Below are 18,788 nucleotides of genomic sequence, written 5' to 3' on the forward strand. Positions count from 1 at the left end.
GAGACAGAGAGAAAAGTCTTCCTTTGCCGTTGGTTCACCCTCCAATGGCCACCGCAGCCAGCACACTGTGCTGATCCGAAGCCAGGAGCCAGGTGCTTATCTTATCCTGGTCTCCCATGGGGTGCAGGGCCCAAGCACTTGGGCCATCCTCCACTGCACTCCCGGGCCATAGCAGAGAGCTGGCCTGGAAGAGGGGTAACCAGGACAGAATCCGGTGTCCCCCGGGACTAGAACCTGGGATGCCAGTGCCGCAGGCGGAGGATTAGCCTCTTGATTCTTGACAGCTTCCTGCTAATGCAGACCCTGGGAGGCAACAGAGATGGCTCATGGAATTGTGTCCCTGCCACTTACGTGGGAGACTTGGATTGAGTTCCCAGCTTGGGTTTCAAGAGTGAACCAGGAGATGGGTGCTTTGTCTGACTCTCAAATAAATACTCTTTAAAAGGGGGGAAGGTTTAAAACAGAAAATTAAAGATTGGTTCTAAATTATGAGTGAGTGAGTGTCCAGTGAGTTTACCTTTGCATGCTTTGTAGGGCCTGTAACACTCTTTATTCCTATTCTGTGGTTCCTGGTAGCACCTTGCTGCTTCCCAGCCACACCCACCACTGCTGTGGTTTCCCAGTGGGAAGAGAAAACTTTAGATCCTTTAAGTTGACTCTGCTGTCTCTCCTTCCCTCAGAACCTGCCCAATCCTCACAAAACATGCCTTCCTACCCTCCTCTCCTCTTCCTCAGCCTCATTAGCTCCTGCTGGCTCTTTTTTCTCTGCACCTGTTGCAAGGTCAGATGGTTCTGTGATGTACTTGTAAGTATAGAATCTGTCCCCTACTGTATTTGCTGTTTAGGATTCCAATTTCACGTGTAATTCTGTATGTAATGCTCCACAGGACTTTCTGGGAAAACTGATAATGAGAATATTTAGTCTTCGGCGGATTTGCAAAGGTCTTGAGATTCCGCTCAGATTCCCTCCAAGTGGTAAAGTGTACCTGACTTTGTATGACCATTGTGTAGTGCTCCACTGCGGAAACAGGAGGCTGGGAACTAGGAAGGACTTGCTTATGCCCAAAGGCATTTGGGCTGTATTCTAAAACAGCACAGAGCCCGCAGAACAAGCAGAAGAGCAGAGGCAAGCATTTGGTTGAGCTGTTAAGATGCCCATCCCAGGGCCGGCGCTGTGGCATAGTGGGTTAACGCCCTGGCCTGAGGCGCCGGCATCCCATATGGACACCTGTTCGAGACCCGGCTAATCCACTTCCGATCCAGCTCTCTGCTATGGCATGAGAAAGCAGTCCTTGGGCCCCTGTACCCACGTGGGAGACCTGGAGGAAGCTCCTGGCTCTTGGCTTTGGATCGGCACAGCTCCAGCCGTTGCTGCCAATTGGGGGGTGAACTATCGGATGGAAGACCTCTCTCTCTCTCTCTGCCTCTCCTCTCTCTGCTGTGTAATTCTGACTTTCAAATAAATAAATAAATCTTTAAAAAAATGATGAGAATCCCACATCAAAACGCCCTGGTTCTGGCTCCCAACTCCACATTCTGGCTGATTCCACACCCTGGGAGGCATACTGGTGGCTTCAGTGATTGGGTGCCTGCCACCCACGTGGGAGACCTGGATTGAGTTCCCAGACCTTGGCCTTATCCCCCACCCCAGCACAGCTGGGAGCATTTGGGGAATAAACCAGCAGATGGGGGTCTCTCTCTTCCTCTAAGTCTCAAATAAATGAATTAAAAGTAATAATAAAGTAAAATAGAAGAGCAGGGCAATCACATTTATTCTTTGGAAGGATCCCTCCTAGTGCCATTAAGAACAGAGTAAGGGCAGTGCAGGAGGCCTTAAAACTTAGCTTCACCTTGTGACTATTTTAACTCTTTTTCCCCTAAGTTCTCAGTTAGTTTTGTTTGTAGAACATCCTCGTAAAGAATAACATCAAGGAAGAGGCAGTGATTACAAAGTTTAGGCTGTGGAATCAGAACCACTCTTTCTGGCAACCCCACTTGTGTGCATCACTGAATATCCATATCACTCAACCTCCCTGATGTATAGGAGGAGGTAATCCATGGCATCCGTCTCCCTGGTATGGTGAATATCAAATTCAACTCATCTAAGGCACTTAGAAAGCTTCTGACTTCTTAATACGGAGTAACTTTCTTCTTTATCAGCTGCAACAAGAAAGCATGTGAAGCACTTCAAAAAGTTTGTAGAAAATAGAAGGACAAGATAAGTCTGTTTTGGAGCAGGATATTTTGAAGTTCATGCCTAGATTTTTCATGCCAGGCATTTTCCATGAGCATTTTGAAGACCCCTCAGTTACGTGGACTTCAAAACAGTGCATGAAAAAATGCATCATATGAAAAAACTATGCAGGGAGTTCAAAAAAGATTTGCACTAAATAAACTTATCTTGTCATTCCATTTTCCCATGACCTTCTTGAAGTGCCCTCAAATAACCCGCTAGGTCGACCACCACGGATGGAGAAATCAGGGGCCGCCACCCCAGGAAGAAGGTTGTGAGTTGGCCGGATCTCCAACCTGCTTCTCCTGACTCCCTAGGATTCCCCATGAGCCCCCCTCAGGCAGGAGAGTCCAGGCTAAGGCTGCTTCCGCTCCAACAGCGAATGTCGACCACATGCAGTCATGGCTGCAGAGGACCGGCAGGTGCATTCCAGGAGGCAAGCAATGTACCTGGCCTGACTCCTGGCCTGACTCCTGGTGACCGACATCTCCACTGGCGGGATTTAGGAAGGAAGGAAAGCCAAATGACTGATTTGGTTTTTCATTAAACATCTTAGTCCTGAATGAAAACTTTATGGGAAATATTCTCCAATGGTAGCTTTGATGAAATGTAAGAACATTGCTGTTTGCATTCTGTAATGCATTTGAATGTGCATTTCCTGGCCATATTTGAAATTCACTTTCAATCATCCCATTCCAATCCTGAAGAAAAGGTGACCACAGAGTGGAAGTGAATCATGGTCCCAAAGTCCTCTGAATGGTTTTAATGAACTGTTCAAGGCAATCGGAAAATTGCATAAACACATTTGATAAGAACCTTAATTATGTTTATGGCAAAACTTTCTTTATGCTGTGAATCATTTAGACTGTTGCAACTAAAAAGAAACTCAGTTTAGCTGATAAATTTAAATACTTTCCTTTTCTTAAAATTTGTCCTTAACTTGTGTGAATATTTTTCAGAGTTAGAATTTAGTTAAATGCTATTTTTAGAGACTGGGCAAATTGAAGATTATTTGTGATTTTTTTTTTTTTGAAGTGGAGTTAGAGTTGGTTTGCCTGTAAATTTCAACCTTAATTAAAAAAATCAAAAGATTTCACAAACAGATGACAGTTTACTTCATTCTCTATTTGGTTAAACATGAGTTTCATGTGGAATTTTAATTTAAGAATATTCTAAACTCCGTATTACTTTTGTAATTAAGGTCAATTCTATACAGGCTAAATTGGAATATATGCAATATATGCAAAAACTGCAATAAGCTGCTTTCTGGCCTGGAGCTCCTACATTAACTGGCTAATAAATGGCCAGTTGAGAGGGTTTTCTGGAATCCCTGGCCTCAGCCCACATCCTACCCTAGCCTGCTTCCCTCTGCACCTAATACCTCCCTCTTGAGACCATGCCCTGGCTAAATGCCTTGTAAAAGAAGCCTCATTTCAGGCTCTGCTTCCAGGGAACCTGACCTAAGACAGATAAAGGTAAACAGTGTCCTACTGAGAAATCCATCAGTCTCCCGACTGCATTTTCAGATCCCAATTTTCCCAACAACAGTTGCTGAGACAGATATCTAGATAACAGGCTCTGAGCTGGAGACCAACATGCCGGCTTATTGGAGTGCAACTTCGATAAACACAGGTGCAGGAGAGGGGGCAGAAGGAGGTACTGAAGAGTGACGACATTGTGGCCGAGCTCTGATGGGTCTGCAGACTGCTTCCCAAAGGGAGGGCACGGCTGGACTTCTGCAGCTCAGCACTTAACCTAACAAGAGATGTGCTTCTCATGGGGAGGTCGCAGCTGTGGGCGAGGCAGCTCAGTGCCATCTAAAGCTATGCTCATCTCCAGCCTTCGCTGCTGGCATCCGAGGAGTGAGTGTCTTGCTTCTCAATAGCAACCAGGGTGGCACACTGCTAGAGCCCACTCCTGCATCCCTCAGATTCTCTTGGTCATCAGCCCCAAGGCACCTGTGGCTCTTGCGTGGCAGAACATTTGTCCATTGACTGTCACAATGGTCAGAAATACTAAAGCAGGTCCTGGAGGTCTACTTGGGTGACGAACATATTCTCCCTAAACAGTTAGTGTAAGAATGATGTGTCCTGGTCTTCCCAGTGCTACCTTGGTGAGAGCTGCTGATGTGAATGATGGCAACTGAAAGATTCGCGGGGCCTCCCCAGAGATGGGTGGGTTAGGAAAAGCCTGTTATACGGAACTGGAGATGGAAGGGAGAAGGTGAGGTGTTGCTGAAGAAAGGGATGAGTAAGTCCAGAATTACAGAGAATGTAATTTTTTTATATTTTTATTTATTATATAAAACAGATAACAATTGCATTTATACAAAGCTAATAGGTACTGTCTTAAGTTTTTTTTTTATTATAAACACTTTTATTTAGTAAATATAATTTTCCAAAGTACAGTTTATGGATTACAATGGCTTTTTCCCCCAATAACTTCCCTCCCACCCGCACCACTCCCATCTCCCACTCCCGCTCCCATTCCATTCACATCAAGATTCATTTTCAATTATCTTTATATACAGAAGACCTATATAGTATATATTAAGTAAAGATTTCATCAGTTTGCACCACACAGAACATAAAGTGTAAAATACTGTTTGAGTACTAGTTACAGCATTAATTCACATTGGACAACACATTAAGGACAGAGATCCCACATGAGGGGTAAATACACAGTGACTCCTGTTGTTGACTTAACAATTTGACACTCTTGTTTATGGAGTCAGAAATCTCCCTAGGCTCTAGTCATGAGTTGCCAAGGCTATGGAAGCCTCTTGACTTCGCTGACTTCAATCTTATTTAGACTAGGTCATAGTCAAAGTGGAAGTTCTCTCCAGTTCTCTCCTCCCTTCAAAGAAAGGTACCTCCTCCTTTGATGGCCTGTTCTTTCTACTGGGATCTCACTCAAAGAGATCTTTCATTTAGGTTTGTTTGTTTTTTTCCCAGAGTGTCTTGGCTTTCCATGGCTAAAATACTCTCATGGGCTCTTCAGCCAGATCCGAATGCCTTAAGGGCTGATTCTGAGGCCAGAGTGCTGTTTAGGACATCTGCCATTCTATGAGTCTGCTGTGTATCCCACTTCCCATGTTGGATCGTTCTCTCCCTTGTTTAGAGAATGTAATTTTTTGAGTGAGATTTACAGACAGAAATGTGTTCTCAAGGTGACAGTGAGACATGGGTCATATGCCATGAAACAGGAAGACACGGGATTTGTAGACAGAGGTGGTCATGGCTAATTAAAATATAACTGGACTTTTCAAAAAAAGAAAGTTTAAAAGAAACACTAATACTCATAAGAGGTCTTCCAGGCATCACACAAGAGTAGCAAGTTATCTAAGCAATTTTGTTTGTCTCATAGGGCTTGGGATGACCATTCAAAGGTTCTGGTTATGCCACACTGAATCTGTACAAAGATGACATCATTTTAGATTTGCTTTCCCAGACTGCTGGCCACCAAGTGTATTGTATCAGTTTCTCCAGGATACAATAGGAGACTGGGACTTGTATGCTAGAAGCATACTGAGGAATGCTCTTAGGAAGGGCAACTTTAAGGCAATGGAAACTGGATTGGACAGAGGAAGGAGTTGAACTGTGTTGCAGTGACAACAGTGGCCTCAGCTGACCCTTGAGGTCTGACTGGAGGCACTCTCTGAGATGATCTTGGTCGTTCAGAGATGTTCTGAATTAAGACCAAGCCCTTGAACCCAGCCTCTGCAGCCACTGCATGCTCAGGGAGCTCCATTTGCGGTTGGGAGGGGTGGTCCTCAGCTCTCATCAGCCAAAGTACTTCCAGGGCAAGAACTCAGGTGTGAATTCTAAGAGGAAACAGACCTAGAAGCTGGGACAATGAGCTCCTTGGAGGTGAGGGAAGAACTAGAAAGCACATTATAGCAAATGCAATGAACAGCAACCTTTAACATTTTTCTATATTTACGAATATTTTATTTTTCCTGAATGTTTTTGAAAATTTCTTTCTTGATTTTACTTCTGTGGAACAACCACCACAAATAGTGTCTAACAGACATTCCATTGTTGTGTCATATCCGCACATCAATCAACAAATATTAAGAGGAGTTATAGGCATTGAGACTGGCCCAACAGAGAAAAAAGAAAATCATTTTGCTTCATGGAGGTGGACAAATATGGGAACAAAGATGCAATACTTTTTGGATGTCAGTGAGATAGGAAACAGGAGACAGAGGAAATAAACTTGGATTTAAGATTGATCTCCTTGGATTCAGAAGTGGGGAAATAGGTTAATGTCATCAGCAGACCTGAGACCACCCCATTCCTAGCTCAGCCTTGCAAAAATTCCATCTTAAATAGTGGTTACGGCCAGCGCCATGGCTCACTTGTCTAATCCTCTGCCTGTGGCGCTGGCACCCCAGGTTCTAGTCCCGGGTGGGGCACCGGATTCTGTCCCGGTTGCCCCTCTTCCAGTCCAGCTCTCTGCTGTGGCCCGGGAGTGCAGTGGAGGATGGCCCAAGTGTTTGGGCTCTGCATCCGCAGGGGAGACCAGGAGGAAGCCCCTGACTCCTGACTTCAGATCGGCGCAGCACGCCGGCCATAGCAGCCATTTGGGGGGTGAACCAACAGAAAAGGAAGACCTTTCTCTCTGTTTCTCTCTCTCTGTCTAATCCTGCCTGTCAAAAAAAAAGAAATAGTGGTTACACCCAACAGGCTGTGTCAAAAGACATCTAAATAATTGTCTTTTTATTCTCCACAAAGAACTAGAGGCTCATTATTATTTTGGTAATGACTTTGATTAAGTCATATTCTTACATCAAAAAGCTCAACAGGATAAAAAATTAAAATGTTTGATTTATAATATATCGGGGAATTAATCATGAAAAGGATTTCAATATAATGGTTCTATTTTAAGTATTTTAATATGACTGTACATGGAAACTATGTAAGCATTACATAAATCCTTGAGATAATAATTTTAGAAAACTGATATTTGAATTTTTATTGACATATGTTAGTTGTACATGTTTATGTTTTGTATTTTTGATAATAGCCATTATAACTGGAATGATTTTGACTTGCATTTTCCAAGTGATAACTGAGTTATTTATTTGCTTTGTTATTGAGTTTGCTGAATTCCTTACAAAGTCCAATTAGTGACCTCTTGTCAGATGTATAGTTTGCAAATATTTCTCCCATTTTGTCTGTTGCCTCTTCATTCTATTGTTTCCTTTGCTATATATTTTGATGTAGCAACTGCCATATATTTTTGCTGTTGTTGCCCATGGCTTTGAGATCTTATCCAAAAGACTAATGTCCGGGGCCTTGTCTATGTTACTGCCATTGTAGAATTCTTCATATTTAATGTGAGTTTTATCTATAGTAATCATTTCCAAAAATTTCTCAATATTCATATTCTATAAATATATAATCTTTGGAATACCAAGATGATATGAATTCATAGATCATGAATTTTATACTTACTATATAATAATAACAAACATAATGCTTCCTCTATGACCAAAATTATTCTAGTACATTGCCTTTTCCAAGTGGAGCTGTGATGACATATTTTAGGGAAGTACAGGCCTCCAGATGTGTTGCCAAAATACACTGGATGATACCTCAACAGCATTTGTAAGGTTAGGTGGATTGGTTGTCAGTGTAGTTGAAACAAATGGCTTTGAAATAATTATAGTAATCAGAGGCATGATGACCTTTATAAAACTTGCACTTCTCATGATGTTAAAGTCTTGTTTTTCACCAGCTGGATTTATAATCCACCTGTTGGGAGAAAGACATGCAGCAGGTACAGGAGCTTAAGAACTCTAGGAATCCCTGTTGTAAGTCCATTCCTAGGTTCATGGGACTTAGAGGAAAATTATTACGTTCCTTGAGATACTAGAAAAAACTTCAGATGCCACTAAACATCCCCTTGAAACCTTGATGTGTTTTTTAAAAAAAAATGAATGAGCAATTGAAAACTACTTTTGAAGAAGCATAGATTTCAGGAAATCGTATGCAATGAAATATCACACACCTTTAGTTACTTTCTGAGTAATCTGCAGGGACTTTCTGAGTAACAAAACACAGAATCAATAAAGACTTTATAAGCATATATCACCTGGAGAGGCAGTGGGGGGAGGGCAGTGTGGGGAGCAACTCGGACTAGACTGTTACTGGAATTAAGACTTATTCTATGCATCTGCTTTCCCACAATATGGCGCTGAGAAGGGAGTAACAGCTTCTACACAGCTGCCTCCAGTTCAACCAATAAACTGTAGGACCTGCTCCTGATTGGAGGAGAGCAGCGTACTCGGTGTGTGGGTAGCAGAGTTGGGATTGGTGGAAGAGGACTATAAAGGAGGAGAGAGACAACATGCACAGGGAACATCTATCTGAGGGAACATCTAAGAGGAACACCTGTGCAGCCCCCAAGAGAGCCGGCCGGCGGTGTGCCGCTCCCCCGCGGAAGTGGGGAAAGTGGCAGGGGGAACCGCCCTTCCACGGAGGTGGAAGGGACGGTAGCCAACCCGGGAAGAACCAGCAGCAAACCCGGGGAGGGCCGAGCAGACAAAAGAACAGCGCAGGGTCCTGTGTCGTTCCTCCACGAAGAGGGGGAGCGACATAATGGTGCCGTGACTCGGATATGAAGCCTAGGCAGGGTTTAGTGTCGTTCCTCCATGAAGAGGGGGAGCGACAGGGCAGCAAGCCAAGATGGTGACTAAGAGACTCTGGTGACCACTTCCCCTCAGAGACACCAACTAGACCAGCTGTGCACACACGCTAAGAGCTAGGTCACCTTCATAAGAGCTGTGGAAGCCAGATGAGAGACCCCAGCATGTCGTCTTGTTGTAATCATAATAAAAGGCATGAATGAAGCAAATAAGGAAAGATTTGTCCCAGTCAGCTCTCCTGCAGTCCCAAGGAGTACAGAGTGTAGAGATGCCCCCTGTTTGCGAGAGGATAAGCAGAATCCCCGTGCCACTGGGAAAATTTCAGCTGGGCTGAGCCTACCTGGCCCTGCCCTTAGCCTATTACCTGTGGAGTGAATACTGGGAGCTTCCATAGCCGGCTGGCCTCTGGCACCACTCCCCCAATGGCCAGGAGACAGCAGACTCTATTCCTGCAGAGAAGCAACTTAGGACCACGCCTTGGAGCTCAAAGCTGGGCCTGCTGCACCAAAACCTGGTATCTTATAAAGCCCAAATCCTCTACCTCGCAGCCACTGCTCACGGAGTAAGCATCTAGAATTGTGCAGCGTCAGGCAGACACTGTGCTCCAGTGGGTTGGACTCATTTTGACAAGTAATACTGCCAGCCTTGGGTAAGTCCAGAGGGCACCTTCAGGACTTTGTGGGACTTAGATAACTCTGGGACCCTGGTATGACCAGCCTGGGCCTAATCTGGGTGATCGGGGGGCTGCCTTTATCACTCTCCTCCAACTCTGAGCAGACAGCAAAGGGCCAAGAGACTCCGTCTTGGAAATCAGTGCTGAGCTGGTAAAGCCCAGTGCTGGGCAGATCCTAAGGGATTCCATTCCTAGGCCAGTGTCTGTGCGCAGAACAAGTCCAGAGACCTGCACCCCAGTAATATAGACTAGGTAGCAACACAAGCCTCCCATTGAACTAGTTTGCATCCCCAAGATTGCCCAAGACCTAGTGACTGTGAAATCCAGGTGTGACTGACCTAGGGCTTGCCTAGGGAGCTGGGGAGCTGCCTCTATCAGTTCTCCTGAAACCTGGGGCAGACAGTAAGGTATTCTGTGATCCTGAATGAGCAGTCTTATACCTAAGCCAACATCACCAGTGGTTGATAGGTGCAACATTGGCCAGAGAGCCCACCTCAGAAGCAGACAGACCAAAGCTTACCTCAATAGAACAGACGAATTGGAATCTGTAGGGATATAACTGCAAATGAAGTCAGATTACTAAAACCAACCCTTCAATGCACAGATAGCTTCATATTCCAGCAATGTCAGTAACTTCCAGGGAAACTTGTCCTCATCCTTTAAAGACCAACAAAGAGGTCAGAAACTAACTCCATTGGAACTAGAACTTCAAAATGTGCAAATGAAAATTTCAAAATAACTGTTTTAAAGAAACACAATGAAATTTAAGGGGCATAAAAATGTTCAATAGTCTAATAAATTTGATAGAGATGGAAGTAATGAACTAAAATCAAGCAGAAATCCTTCAACTGAAAAATACACTAAGTGATACTGATGTGATAGAAGGCATCAATAGCAGAGTAAATCAAACACAATAAGAATCGATGAGCTCAAGGACTATTTAAAAATAGCAGTTGGAATCCAGCACTGTGGAATAGAAAGTTAAGCTTCTGCCTGTGATGTCAGCAACCCCTGTGGGTGCTGGTTCGAGTCCCTGCTGCTCCACTTCTGATCCAGCTCCCTGCTGAAGGGCCTGGAAAGGCAGCGGAGGATCGCTCAAGTGCTTGGGTCTTCCTCTGGGGAGACCCAGAGGAAGCTCTTGGTTTCTGGTTTCAGCCTGACCCAGCGCTGACCATTGCAGCCATTTGGGAAGTGAACCAGCAGATGGAAGATCTCTCTCTCTCTCTCTCTCTCTCTCTCTCTTTTGCCCTCCTCTCTGTATCTCTGTCTTTGAAATCAAAAATCTTTAAAAAAGAAAACAGCAGTTGGAGGAGGAAAAAAGGAAACCTATCAAGAGGAATAAAGCTTATGGAAAAATATGGAATAGCAGGAAAAGTTCAAATAAAGTTATTGGGGTGCAGAAAGGAGTTGAGAAGCCAAAGCATATTCAAAGACATAATAGAAAGCATATTCAAAGAGATAATGACAGAAAACTTCCCAAACCCAGAGAAGGGTACAACTATCCTCATACAGAAAGGTCAAATGTCCCCAGTCAGATTCAAGCAAACCAAATCTACCCCAAGACATATTATAGTCAAGCTCTCCGAGGTTAAGATAAAAGCAATGTTCTCAAAGCTTCAAGAGGAAAAGCAAATATCATCTAAAGAGCTCCTAACTCACCTGACTTCTCAGCGGAAGCCTTAGAAGTCAGCAAGGAATGGGATGAGACTTTTACAGCACAGAAGGGAAAAACATGCCAGCCAAGAATACTGTACTAGAAAAGCTGTCTTTCAGTTTAGAAGCAGACATAAAGACATTCCCAGACAAGCCAAAGCTGGGAGAATTTATTACTACCAGACCTGAGTTACAAAAAAATGCTAATAGGAATTCTTCCAACAGAAAGAAAGACGTGTTAACAAATGCAAAGAAATTATCAGAAGGTAGAAAACTCACTGGTAAGAGTAACTATAGAAACAAATCCTGAATTCTCTAATATTGTAAATGCAGTATGTCAATGTGTATCTTAACTGTGAAAACAAAAAATTTACAATCTCTATATTTAAATGTTAAGAGACAGGCAATATCGAAAAGGTCCAATGTCACGTGAAAAGTTCAAAATGTGGGAGACGTGGAACACAATTGTGGAGTTGTTTATTGGGATTTCACATCTCTTTGTTTTTTTTTCTCTCGGTTTTCCCCTCTCTTTATAATCAGCATTAGGTTGTTACCATTTCAATATAGCTTGTTATAAGAAAAAGGAGGTTTTTTTTTTTAAGCCTCATGGTAATCACAAAACAAGAACTTATAACAGACTTACTTTAAAAAAAAATGGGGGGTGGGGGTAATCAAAGTGTATCACTAGAGAAAATCTCTTATCCACAAAAGAACATTTAAGAGAGGGAGAAACAAACAAATATGATAAAAATACAAAACATATCAAAATGGAAGTAGTAAGATCTTACCTATCAATAATTACCTTAAATGTCAAATATTTATATAATAAACCAAAAAGGAGAGATAGACTTCAATATAATAATAGTAGAGGACCACGAGGGCCGGTGCTGTGGTGTAGTAGGCTAAGCCTCTACCAGCAGTGCCAGCATCCCAAATGGGCACCGGTTCAAGTCCCAGCTGCTCCACTTCTGCTCCAGCTCCCTGTTGATGGCCTGGAAAGCAGCAGAGAATGGCCCAAATCCTTGGGCTACTGCACCCATGTTGGAGACTCAGAAGAAGCTCCTGGCTGCTGGCTTTGGATCTGCTCAGCTCCAGCCATTGCGACCATTTGGGGAGTGAACCAGTAGATGGAAGACATCTCTGTCAGTCTCTCCTTCTCTCTGTCTATAGCTATGCCTCTCAAATAAATAAATAAAAATCTTCAAACTAAATAGTCTAGGACCTTATCATCCCACTTTCAGGAATGCACAGATCATCTAGACAGAAAATCAACAAAGAAACAGAGGGAGTAAATTGCACACTATATCAGTTGGATCTCACAAACATGTACAAAATGTTCCATCCAACAACTGCAAAATGCACATTTTCCTGAAAAGCACATGGAATACATTTGCCAGGATAGATCAAATGGTAGGGCACAAAACTAGTCGCAACAAATGTAAAAGAACAGATATCGTATCAGGTATCTTCTCTGACCAAAATTTAATGCAATAAACTGGAAATCAATGAGAAAAATGTTGTAAATGACACAAGTACAGGACACTAAACAGAATATTCCAGAACAAGCAAAGAATCAAAGGACAAGTCAAGGAGGAAATTTAAAAATTTCTTAAAATGAATGAAAATATAAATACAACATACCACAACCTGTGGAATAAACCACAGAAGTACTGAGAGGGAAGTGTTTTAGTGATCAATGCCTATGTCAGAAATACAGAAGATCTCAGACAACTTATCACTGTCCCTCAAAGAAATAGGGGATAAAACAAACAAATCAAATAAAAAATCGATAGAAGGAAAGAAATAATAAAGAGAGGGACTGGCACTGTGGCATAGCCAGTAAAGCCTCTGCCTGTGACACTAACATCCCATATGAGCACCAGTTTGAGTCCTGGCTGTTCCACTTCCAATCCAGCTCCCTGCTAACAATGCACCTGGGAAAGCAGCAGAGGATGGCCCAAGTGCCTGGACCCCAGCACCCACATGGGAGACCAAGAAGAAGCTCCTGACTCCTGACTTTGGATAAGCCCAGCTCCAGCTGTTGTGGCCATTTGGGAATTAAACCAGCAGATGGAAGATGTGTCTCTCTCTCTCATTCTCTCTCTCTCTCTCTCTCTCTACCTGTAATTCTGATTTTCAAGTAAATAAACCTTTAAAAATTTTTAAAAATGAATATATGTAAATTACATTGAAATAAAAAAGCAATAAAATAGATCTGCTTCCTTGGAAAGATAAACAAAACTGATAAATTAATCAAGCAAAAAAATAGAGATGGAAATAGACACATTATTTCTGATTCCACAGAAATACAAAGGATTGTCAAAGATTGCTATGAACAACTACATGGCAATAAATTCTGTAAACCAGAAGAAATGGACAAATCTTTGCACACATGCACCTTAGCTAGATTGAATCATGAGGAAATAGAATACCTAAAACAAGTAACAATAAGGAGTAACACTGAGTTAGTAATTTTTAAAAATCTCCCATCAAAGAAAAGCCCAGAACCAGGTGGTTTCGTTGCTGAAGTCTATTAAATACTTAAAGAACAGTTAACATAAATCCTTCTTGTTACTTCAAAAAATTTAAGAAAGGAGGGAAATCTTCCAATTACCTTGATACCCAAAGCAGAGAAGGACACAACAATAATAGAAGCAACAGCAAAACCTTACAGGTTATCGGTGATGAACATAGATACAAAAATCCTCAACAAAATGCTAGCAAATCAAATACAACAGCACATCAAAGAGATCCCTCACAATGGTCAAATGGGATTCATCCCAGGGATGCAAGGCTGGTTCAGCATATGTAAATCAATAAATGGGATACCTCACAGCAATGGAATGAAGGGTAAAAATCACATGATCAGCTCAATAAGTGCAGAAAACAGTTGATAAAATTCAACATCACTTCATAACCAAAACTGGCAAAATTGGGTATAGAAAGAATATTCCCCAAATTAATAAAGGCCATAAATATCAGGCCAACAGGTAACATCATATTGAATGGGGAAAAGCTGAGACTTTCTAATCAGTAACAAGACAAGGATGCCACTTTCAACACTTTTGTTCAACATCATACTAAAGGTCCTAGCCAGAACAATTAGGCAAGGGAAAGAAATACAGGGCATTTATATTGGAAGGGAGGAAGGCAAATTATTACTGTTTGCAGATTACATGATCATATGTATTGGAAATACCAGAAAGTCCACCAAAGAGACAAATGCAGCACAGTTTCAGGATACAAAGTCAATGCACAAAAACCAGTAACAATTTTTGTACAAAAATCATGATTCATCTGAAAAAGAAACCAAGCAAACAATTCCATTTCCAATAGCTACATAATAAATAAAATAGGAAACTGCAGCTTCCAAGCAAATCTGCTCCACCTTTTTCCCCCAGTGCTTTAGTAAACAAACATCAGACTGGAGTGGAGTTTGGGGAGGAATACCAGTCTGAATTGGGAGAGGATGAGGAGAAACAGCAAGGCAAAGTCCAGTGTTCAGGAACCAGAAACAGGTATCAGAAATAAAGGAGATTCTGTGATCCACTTCCTAAGGCTCAAGACAGATGTTAGAACTGCAGAGTCCTGCAGTAGAGCCTTTCCAAAGAATTCTACCAATGTCAGGACACACCCTGGGGCTGGGGCAGTCAGGGAAAGCCTGCCAGGCCTTTTAAGTACATTCACTCATCAATGGACAGCTGCTCAGCTGACAAAATTGTCAAAAAACTTTCATCGTAAGACTAGTAGGAGAGGAAAGGGAGTTACCTATGCCAGTGGAATTGAAATGCAGAAGCAGGAACACTACTGCTTCTCAGACACTAAAGCTCCCCCCAGACCTATCACCTTCATCTTAGGAGGGTAGAACTTGATATGCTCTTGAGCCATAAAATGCACCGTTGGAAGCCAAGGAGTGCTCCTGGATAAGCCTCCATGCTGGAAAATAGAGTGGTATGCCTGAGCACTGGGATGTAAAATATGGGGAGCTTCCATCTGTGAATCCTGACACATGCATCAGTCATAACATTAAAGTAATAAAAGGGTCTGGAAAATCATCCATAAATCTCTCAATTCCCCTTTTATTCAGTAGGTTCCAACTTTTTCCCAGCTCTTCGTGGGATTTCTGTCAAGGTTGGTAGGGTGTCTATGAAAGGACAGATATGACAGACAAATAAATTACAAGTCAACGTGGAATGATGTAGCTTTTTAACCATACCGCTAGAGCGCAGATGTGGAATCTATTCCACAAACACATTGTAAGCAAGACTATATTTTATTCTGCCTTTCTTTAACAAAACATATCATTGAGCTTCTGCCATGTGCCAGGCACCATTCTAGGTGCCAGTTATACCATGAACAAAATTGACACACTTCCTGTCCTTACGGAGATAAGAATCTAATACAGAACAGGCAGGAAAAAGTAAATAAATCAATCTAAGTCCTGTAAAGATATAAGGAGGAATTAAACTGGACCCGGTTGTAGATTATACAGGATATGAAGCCCATAGGAAAGGTGTTCAAGAAAGAATGAGGCCAGCAGGACTGAAGTGGCAGCCACAGGTACGGACCCATAGTCCAGACAGACGGAACAACCTGTGCAAAGGGTGTGGGACAGGAGCAGGCTGACTCTGATGAGGGAGTGGAAGGCAGCCACTGTTGGCAAGGGCCCACTGGAATGGGATGGAGCTGGGGAGGCGGGTTGTGCCCGACAGGGAGGGGCTGCCCCTGGCTACCGTGGGAAGCTGCTAAGCGACTGGAAAGGCTGTGGTGCTGTTGTTGAGCTGCCATGGGGAGAAGTGGATCAAGAGGGGCAGAGTGGGTGCAGAAGACCAGTGAAGAGCCCTGTGGCATGAGAAAGAGGGGGTGGAGAGGGGAGGACAGATCAGAGCTTTGTTCAGTATGCACACGTGATAGGACTTGCTGAAGAACAGACACAGGGCTGGTAGAGAGAGGAATTGTGAATGGCACTCTTGATCTGAGACGGTCCGCTGGGGTCATTTACTGAGGTGGGAAGTGAGGAAAGAAGAGGTTTTGGAGGAAGGATAGTCATAGAAAATTAAGTCACAGGGAAGAGCATTTAGCCTAGCATTTAGCCTAGCAGTTAAGATGCATATCAGAGTACCTGGGCTCAGTCCCCACATGAGCCTCCTGACTGCAGCTTTCTGCTAATGTTAACAACTTACTTCTTCTTTAGAAAGATCTTTTTGACCCAGAAAGAAAATGAGTCCAAAATAGTCCAACGATGTCGTTTACTAAGTCTGTAAAATGCATTCTTCCTCCACAGTTTATTTTTGTAAGCTCCCCTGCCTTTGTATCTCCTGGTGCACATAGGAGTATCATTCAGAACGCCCCCAGGTACAAGTGATGCAAACTCAAGTCCAAGAAGTTCAAGCCAAAATGGATCTTAATAATCCATAAAAGAAGCCAGTGCATCTCCAGTAGGCTGTTGGTACTGGTAGGACACCAGTCTTATTCTCACACTCTCTCCCCTCTCTTTCATTCTGCCTCCTTTCTTCTCAGACAAGCTCCTCTGTAGTAGAGATCTTAGCATTCAAGTTAGGGAAAGGTTCCTTCTTGGACGTTTGCACATGATCCGTTTTCCAGGCTGTGGTCATGACTGATTCCAGCCAGCATCTCAAGTTGGGTGAAGTCACGTGTTTCCATAGTCTGGGCCTGAAAGACTTTTCTGCCTGGTCACCCATGGGAACAGGTTCCTTCCGCTCTTGTTCTCTGAGTTACAGGAGCCAGAGTTGCACCTGCTCTTCAATATAGTGCTTGGTTAACACTAGCTGAGCACTTGCTACAGCCAACTATTCAATCTCTCTCTCTGTTTGACATGTGGATACTTAATAGTAGATATAAACCATGCCAGGAACTGGAGCGAGTTTGGTAGTGCATAACACCTAGTTCTGGTTAGGAGATTAGGTGTACAAGAGTGACTGTCTTTGTTAGAATACTTGTTTGGACAAAAATGCTGTTCTTGCTGGGCTGATGTTCTGTGCCGTACAGAGTTAGAGAGAGAGAAAGAGAGAAAAGGAAAGGGAGAAAGGGAGAGGGAGAAACATAGAAAGAGAGAGATGGAGATCTTTCATCCACTGGTTCACTCCCCAAATGACCACAATGGCCAGTGCTGGGCCAGACCAAAGCCAGAAGCCTGGAACTCCATAGATTCCCCATGTGGGTAGCAGGGGCACCAGAACTTGAGCCATCTTCCCTTGTCTTCACAAGTGTGTTAGTAGGGAGTTAGAGATGAGGCAGAGCAGCCAGGACTCAAAGTGGCGCTCACATGGGATGCTGCAGTGGTAGGCACCACAGTGCCGGCCCCACTGTGTCATTTCTGATAACTCAGTTTCAAGGTATTTATATGAATCTTTAGTCAAGTTCTATCCTCTTCTAATGATCTAATGATACCAGAAAATCTTCATATTTCTGGGGTGTATTTAATGAAAAAAAACCTGAGAAATGAATATTTGAGTTGCCCATCTCCCTTTGTAAGGATCACACAATGTTTAAAAATGAGCTCACATCACAAGAAAAAAACAAAAGATTACTGTTTTATAAGCTAATATCTGCATGTCCCTTGGTTTGGATTTGGCTTGTTTTTATTTTCCTTTCAGGCACTTTTTTATTTAAATAAAGTTTTCTTCCCCATTCAGCAACTTTAAGGGCATTCATTTTGTTGGCATATTTTGTAAATAACTTCTGAAAATGGCAGTTTGCCATTTTATAAGTCAATCTTGTGAAGAAGAGAATGGTCTGATGACCTCTTACTAGGGTAAAATGTATGTGTGTGTGTGTGTGTGTGAACATGTGTATGCTTGCCTGCACACATATGTGCATGCATTTATAATAAGGTCATCTGTGCTTTCAAGAATTATGCTTTGAATGAAATTGATAGTTATGATCCACTTACTTTACTATATTTAGAGCTACCAGGCTGAGCAATTTTACTAAATAAAACCAGTTATTCTTAAATTTATTTGATCAACCTAAATGTAAGTTGGGATAAATATGAAAATTTATTGCTAATTTTGCTATTAAAAGGAAATACATTACAGGAGGCTTTCAAAAGTTAGTGAAAATGCACCTTACCTTTCAATTCCATTTTTCCACAGACAGTTTGAAGCCCTGTGTATATATCAATTCTATAAATCTGAAAATAATTGGGATATGCTATTTTAAAAGGTAGAAGAATGTGGAAAACTATTAGCTTCATTTCTTTACCATATTTTTTTCTGTGGGCATATATTTTTAAATGTATTCATATAGTCTATCTTTTCATGTAATATTATATCACATTTACTAGGTTATTATATAATTTCCTAATGTACAGGAGGACTTCAAAGTTTATGGAAAATGGAATTAAAATTTATAAGTTTCACAGTTTTTGAAATTCATGTATGTTTTTTCATAATACTCACTTTCTAGTACTTTTTGAAGACTTTTCACATACAAAATGTTAATTTTGTAATACTGTAATAGTTAATGAATTAATTACTCTAATATTTAACCCTTCATCTTTTAGTTTCTAATTTTTCACCATTAGAATAATGTTAAAATAAATGTTTTTTAAGCAC

At 42.2% G+C, this 18,788-nt stretch overlaps 1 protein-coding gene and 1 long non-coding RNA gene across 11 annotated transcripts in view; one reads left to right on the top strand and one right to left on the bottom strand.

Annotated features, from left to right (window-relative positions):
• SGCG (sarcoglycan gamma) overlaps positions 1-18,788 on the top strand; it is a 127,922-nt gene that overhangs the window by 25,494 nt on the left and 83,640 nt on the right. Inside the window, exon 3 of one of the 10 annotated variants that reach the window (XM_051849888.2) lies at positions 9,434-9,534. The gene's annotated coding sequence lies outside the window, so the exon portion shown is untranslated. 10 annotated transcript variants of the gene reach the window in all.
• LOC138843842 (uncharacterized) overlaps positions 1,341-18,788 on the bottom strand; it is a 90,505-nt gene continuing 73,057 nt past the window's right edge. Inside the window, exon 6 of the long non-coding RNA XR_011378917.1 lies at positions 1,341-18,364. This is a non-coding gene — a long non-coding RNA (uncharacterized lncRNA). The remainder of the gene's footprint in view (positions 18,365-18,788) is intronic.

The sequence above is a fragment of the Oryctolagus cuniculus genome, chromosome 9 (assembly GCF_964237555.1).
Source record: "Oryctolagus cuniculus chromosome 9, mOryCun1.1, whole genome shotgun sequence".
Taxonomy (NCBI): Eukaryota; Metazoa; Chordata; class Mammalia; order Lagomorpha; family Leporidae; genus Oryctolagus; species Oryctolagus cuniculus.